The 7,056-nt window shown below is 36.0% G+C and overlaps 1 protein-coding gene across 29 annotated transcripts in view; it reads right to left on the bottom strand.

The window, feature by feature from the left end:
* The window catches only part of LOC144971088 (putative phosphorylase b kinase regulatory subunit alpha), an 80,738-nt gene extending 75,333 nt beyond the window's left edge, over positions 1-5,405 (bottom strand). For 16 of the 29 annotated variants that reach the window (XM_078911446.1, XM_078911449.1, XM_078911451.1 and 13 more), the window contains exons 1-2: positions 5,337-5,398; positions 4,879-5,001 (exon numbers count right to left, since the gene is read on the bottom strand). The gene's annotated coding sequence lies outside the window, so the exon portion shown is untranslated. Of the gene's footprint in view, positions 1-4,878; positions 5,002-5,165 lie in introns of all 29 variants that reach the window. The other 13 variants (XM_078911471.1, XM_078911468.1, XM_078911469.1 and 10 more) reach the window with 8 other exon arrangements.
* Between the last annotated feature and the right edge of the window lie 1,651 nt (positions 5,406-7,056).

Raw genomic sequence — 7,056 nt, 5'->3', positions numbered from 1 at the left:
CCCCCCTACTGTTCCACTACAGCGTTCTACTACTACTACTACTACTACTACTACTACTACTACTACTACTACTACTACTACTACTACTACAACTACTACTACTACAACTACTACTACTACTACTACTACCAATATGTCTTTTATCTTCCATTATAGTCTGGAAAGTTCTGTTCCCTGACGCTGACCTTTGCTTATCAATTAGATCACCCCCCTGGGGCACCCTATCCTCTACCCACGCCACGCTAACATTTCATTCATACTGCAACCACCATTGAGTACAGACGATACAAGTTATTTTTCATTATATTTTATTTGTTTTCCACGTTTATTTGTGTATTGTTGTGCTGACGAAGGGTTTGTACCCGAAACGTCCATTGTCTATTTTGTTCCCATACGAAGCCTTTCCATTTTCACTCTTTCGTTAATATATTTATATATATACATTATAAGTCAGCACAGTAAAAACAACAAAAAATGACGGTTTAGAAAATTTAATCAATTAAAACAAATCTGAAATCTGATTGAGTTTGACCAAAATATTCATCTTTCCAATAGAAATGCAACCATCCCTCTTACTGTACAAGTAAAAGATAACATATTGACTTCACCGATTACAACAAAAATGTTCTGAAACAAGGCTACAATCTGATGTTGAAAAGGCAAACTTTACAAGAATATGTGTCTGTCAAGGACATAATATGATACATGTTTGGTTACGACAGAACCCTAGTAACAAAACTAGAATCATAATAGCAGACACACGAACAACCACCATTAAGTTATCATTTAATTTCACAATCAGGAAAGGTGTACAAAAATCACATCTCATAAAATTAGATGCAGGTAAAGATTTTTTTCTACATAAGGTCTTTACAGCTCAATTGAGTTTGTGTTTGTGTTTTTAAGGGCTTTACAGCGCTTGCAACACATTAAGGTCATATCAGCTCCAGTAAAAAAGAAGAAAATGGGATAGTAAAAAGTTCTAGAATTATAATAAAGCATCCAAGAAAAGGGAAGACAAAGGGGAATTGGTTCAAATAAGAAACAGGTGTAGATTCCAAAAGCACACTATCAAAGTACTTAGTTTGAGATCACTAAAAGTCTCATCCAGACACAAGCACAGGTCCCTGCTAAGAGGAATAGACTCAAATGTTTTACAAATCATACATAATATAAAGAAACATAATACAGTGCATAACATAGAGATGATTTACAAGGAAAAAAAATATCATCTCCCAAAACTCTAACTAAACATTTGACTGTTTCCCTCACAGCCAGGGCTTCCGGCCAGGTAATCTCATTCCAAGACAAAGATAGAAAGCATGTTGGAAAACAGATATAGGTGGGTAGAAGACGCAGTAAGTACCTCCCTGCCCACTATGGGAGTCAATTGAGCTTTTATCCCTTGGTATTTCTGTAGCACTGTGTAAAATAGCTGTCGGGTTTCTTCGTAAAATTTTTGCTAATTTGATGATACAGAGTACCACTGCCATTTTTCTAAAAATTTGACTTTTTTTTTATTTGTTTGATGGATTTTGTGTAAATTTATCTAAAAAATATCCCGAAAAAAGTCATGGAATAAATAAGTTTTATTATCTTAAAAAATACTATTTTATGTTGGATATCATATACTCTCCTTGTGAAACTATTCTTAAAGTGTCTAGGGAGACCAAGATTTTGGCTTCCTGGCGTAAAACATTATTTTCGTTTATGAAACTGTATCTTTCTGTTTAAGGGACGAGCTTTTTTCCTCTATTTATTTATTGCTTGATCGTTTATTTTTCGTGAGTCTTGCTTTTTGGGTTTTTTTTAAAAAAGCTTTGCAATAATATTATTATCTTCCTCTCCCCCCCCCGCCCTTCTCTTAAAAAAAAAAGTCAGAAGAGAGTTTGCAAGCTATCAGTCGTCCAACATAAAAATTAATTTAGTTTGTTTGTTTCACTACTATTTGTTTAAATTTTTGCTAGGTAAACAATGATTTTGGTGTTCCAAGGTAAAGCCATATTTTCATATACGCCTTTCATATAGGGTAAAGTCGGGTAATTTCGTCAGCGGGTAAATTCGCTGTGACCCTCAACCCCCAAGAGATAAAGCACTGTAGATATTTATCCTTTCACCTCTCAGTGTTGGAATAGTCCATAGTAAAAAGACAAGACATGAATGTTTGAATTGCTTTGGTTTGCAGGCAACCAATGACAAATATTTGAAAGTTATAGCACGCCAAAATGACATGTCATAATCAAGATGTTGTGATATCCTTTTCAACTGTAACAGTAATCGTACACTAAAGCTCCCTTGGTTTGATCACTTGAACGTGAAGACCCTGGTCACAAAATCAATGCTGTTTTCACTTTGTCACCATCCATATCCATTTTATTTTCATTGAGTAAATTCTCATCATAAAAACATTTCTAAAACATTTATGATATTATTTTTTTCAAAATTATATACTATAGGGTAAATTCACCCGCACTTAAACGTAAATTCGCCCGCACTTAAAGGTAAATTCGCCGGAACATCATCATCATTTTACAATAATTATTCTGAAGACGATCTTTTGCCTGCAATATACAGGTCTACAGTAACAAACCTACTTGAAACAATGGATGACTGGACGAGAGACCTGGAATTAGGCAAGAATTTAGATGTCATATACCTCGACTTCAGAAAGGCATTTGACAAAGTTCCACACTGGCGCCTAATCAGGAAATTGGAACAGCATCAAATTAATGATCAGACAGTCAAATGGGTCAGAGATTTCCTCAAAGATAGAAGACAAAAAGTGATAGTGAATGGAACAGCATCAGCGGAGAGACTGGTAACAAGTGGAGTTCCACAAGGAAGTGTACTGGGACCAGTTCTCTTCCTGATTTATATCAATGACTTGCCAGACAATCTATCATCTAAATGTAAAATCTTTGCCGATGATACTAAGCTCTATGGAGTAGCTAATACAGAAGAGGAAAGAAACACCTTACAACAAGATTTGAAAAAGCTTGAAGAATCGTCCGAAATATGGCAGATGGAGTTCAATGTAGATAAATGTGCAGTTCTTCACCTTAGGAAAAAACAACAGAGAAGCAAACTATATAATGAAAGAAAAACCCCTGCAGAAATCCAATGGGGAAAAAGACCTAGGAGTATTTATTGATAGGAAGCTAAACTTCAAGAAGCAAATTCAAGATGTTCAATCTAAGGCTAGTAAAACACTCGGAATAGTGAAAAGAAATTTCAAGAATCTGAAAACAAAACACATGACTACCATCTACAAGACTATGGTTAGATCAAAGCTGGAATATGCTAACTGCATATGGTATCCGAAGTTTGAGGGAGACAAAGACTGTTTGGAAAGAGTGCAAAGGAGAGCAACAAAACTTATCACACACCTGAAAGACAAAACCTACTGTGAGAGATTGAAAGAATTAAATCTCCGACCTTAGATTACAGGAGAAGAAGGGGAGATATGATCCAAACATATAAAATAGTAAAGGGAATAGACAAGGTAGAGGCAGGATTTCTTAAACCAAACAAGAACATTCAGACACGAGGAAACAGCAAGAAACTGGAAAAAGAACATTTTAAAACAAATGAAAGAAGGAACTTTTTTTCATCTAGAATTGTAAATAACTGGAATAAACTGCAAGAAACCACAGTATCAGCAAAAAATTTGAATAAATTCAAAGCAGAGTTGGAGATAAGCAGCATCCTCGGAAACAAGTTCAATTATAAAAATTGGTCCAACCATTAATAGATGAGGAGGAGCGAAGGAGACTACACCAAGTCTAAAAGCTCTATACAGAGGTATCCAGGTATACATTGTTATCAAGCACTGAAATCTAAGTAAGTTTAGAAAAGAAAATATGAATAAGAAGGTGGGTATAAAAACAAGAAATCAGTCGACTCAGGTGAAGGTGGCCAGCTGGCTATGATCTTGTAACTCTGGCTCGTATTGTAATGTGACCTCAGGAAGGCATTTTATATATACATCATCACACTCGATTCAAGTGTGAATAAATATTTGTCTATATGCAGTATTGGATAATGTAAATAGATTTGAGGACAAGAAGTGTTTAAGAAATGGAAATTGTTCTCCATATTATTGTTTTGTAGGGGAAAAAATAAGTATAAAAACTTGCAGAGAATTTCCCAGACAGCAGAGCTCTTGTAACTAAAATACAATAGATATCATTTCATAAAAATACAGTTAATTGGCCAGGTGAACCTATTGTCAGTATCCGGGTTGTCCAATCGGCATATTGGCTGCTCACAGCAGGCCTGAAGTGAGACATATGAAAAAGTGGCAAATTTACCCGGTTTTACCCTATATAGAACTGTTTCTTTATGTTGTGGAGTGGAGCTGTTTTGTTTTATTCTTTATTTATTTTTATAGGCCGTATAATAATCCACCCCAACCCCAAATCAACAACAAAAAAACAAAGAAAAAAAAAAAACAAGAGAGGTTGCAAGTAATCAGCCAAAATTTATCTTTATTTTCTTTTTATTATTTTTTTAGTTTTCATTTATTTTGTTCATCAATTTTCACTTATTTAAGTTTTATTAATTCGTTTACTTTTCTGGGGGAGGGGAGGGGCAGGTTATTATTATTACAAAGCCTTTATAAAATAGGGAAAAAAAACAAAACAAGAAAAGCAACAAAACCCAACAAGTAATAAATAAATAGAAGAAAAAAACTCGCCTCTAACTTCAACTTCAACATAAAGTCTAAAGTCTAAAGAAACAGTTCCATAACGAAAATACGGTTTACTGTTGGGAAGCCAAAATCTTGGTCTCCCTCCCTAGCCTCTACCATTCTTAAAATCATTATTACACCCATGCATATATTACCAAAACATGTCGCAGTTCATATTGTCATTTTACCTAATTCAAATATTTATAATTATGTGTGATCCGAACGACTGTCCTTGGCCTTGAAAATTATTGAGTGGCCGTCAAGCAAGGTCATGAAAGTTAGGCTTCATTTTTTTTGTCCCTAACGATGTCCTGCAAGTGAAACAAAAAGAAATAAAGATTTAACCAAAACAGAAAATTGGTGTTATAATTATAATTACATCCTCAATCCTTGAAAGTTCAAATCAGATACAACTAACTGTGGCTGTGGATAAAACTAAGTTTCAAAATCACAATCAAAACACAACTCAACTGACACAACAGAAACAAAAATTCCTGACCGAGGAGTCGACACTTGTTTTTGTCTGTTTCAAACCTAAAGTGATAGCCCAATAAAAAGAAACGCAAAAAAAGTTAATAAGTACGCCCAGTTTGGTTATCAGATGATTTCACGTAATCCCAATTATCTTGCACAATTCTTTGCTTACATTCTGTTCACATTGAGACTCGGTTGTTTTGTTTGTTTGGGAAAATGAGTACTATTTCCACGAATAAATAACAAGGGATTTTTGTATCTCTTGAATAGAAGAACGAACACCTTCAATCGAGGGACGGCAATTTTTTTTTTTAATTTTTAACTGTAAAAGTGTACTTTTTTTTTCATCAAAAAGAGCAATACCTTACCTATAAACATCGTTTTTTTTAAGATAAACGGTACTGACCAAGAAAAAATGTTGCTTGCATTATCATCCTTGTAAATCTTAGTCCAGATTCCATTGTGGTAAATAGAAGAAGCACACGCGCACACACAGGCATACACACAAAGCCTACATATGTACAAGCGAGCGCACATAAACACAGAGAGATCTGTGTTATAATAGGCTGTATTTTATTATCATCTCTTATCGAAAAGATTAAGCCATTCTTTTCAATTTCAATACCGTTACATCGATGCGTACTGCCAAAATGCAATTCAAAACTAATTATATCATGATATCACGTAATTCAATATCAAATCCTAAAACTGGTCACTCTTGGTCACTTTCCCAGTTTTCTTCCTTGCCTTATTTTGAGTTGTCATGACAAAAATCGAATAACAATTATTGGACTTACTCCTCGTGGTCAACAAATCTCAAATGAGTCTCTCTGAAACAATAATGTTCCATCTTACACACCCAATTGAATGTGGACATAAATTGGGACCTTACTTTGTTTTTTATTTGTTCATATTTCCTCTTATTCTAGGCAATAGAGTCAACCTTTCCCAATCCATACCTATGTCTGGAAACGTGTCGTTTAGAAATTTTCGAACGGCCTGTCTACAGTGTGAGAGTATCACCCAGAAACTTGAAGTATTCCAAAACAAAAGTTTTTAGAGATAGGCTGGCCAAAAACAATCTCAAATTATGAGGACCTGAGAGCGAGAGCTAAAGTGGAGTCTCTGGAGAGTCTCATTAAAAGGAGAAGATGGCAATGGTTGGGGTATGTTTGTCGCAGACCTGATTAAACACTGATAAGAGAGGCGCTGCGATGGACACCCCAAGGAAAGAGGAAGCGAGGCCGCCCAAATGAGAATTGGAGACATACCGTAGAGAGGGACCTAAAACAGAGAGGTCTCTCTCTCGAGATGGCCCCAAGAATAGCTGCTGACTGGACCTGGTGGAGAACCCTGCATCGCTCAAGTGCCAGCAGGCCCGGAGAGGATTGAATGAGTGAGTGAGTGAGCGAGAGTGTCTACAGTGTGGATGAGCACCTTCTTACTAAAAAAATATATATATATACATGGCTGATATTGACAAAGTTGGCATGCAACATAAAATTATAAGTAGACATTTTTACGGTAATCGTAGTTGAGCTACTTTTGCCCTCTGCTATTCATCAGTCTGGGCAAGATCCTGCCATGCCAAAAAGATTGGCCCTAAACTACATAACACCTGCCGGATCATTACTGGTAACTTGAAACTGACTGCAGTTCCAGTCCTCCATCGGCTGGCTGGCATTGCACCTAGCTCCCAACATTCGAAGAGCCACTGCTTCCAAAGCCCGAAAATATAAAAAGGAAATGGATCCCCTCCATAGCCACAGCCCAGCAAGTCGGCTGAAATCGAGAAAGAGCTTCATGACAAAAGAAAGCAACAACCCTGACTATGCAGCTGTATACAGGCTTTCCACATGGAGGGAGTGAGACAATCATGCAAAAGAAGCAGG

This window comes from Berghia stephanieae, chromosome 4, assembly GCF_034508935.2.
Source record: "Berghia stephanieae isolate SIO BIC M18660-M18661 chromosome 4, UCSD_Bste_1.3, whole genome shotgun sequence".
Classification (NCBI taxonomy): domain Eukaryota; kingdom Metazoa; phylum Mollusca; class Gastropoda; order Nudibranchia; family Aeolidiidae; genus Berghia; species Berghia stephanieae.
Note: the sequence above shows the minus strand (reverse complement) of the source record. Positions and strands in the feature narration are given on the sequence as shown.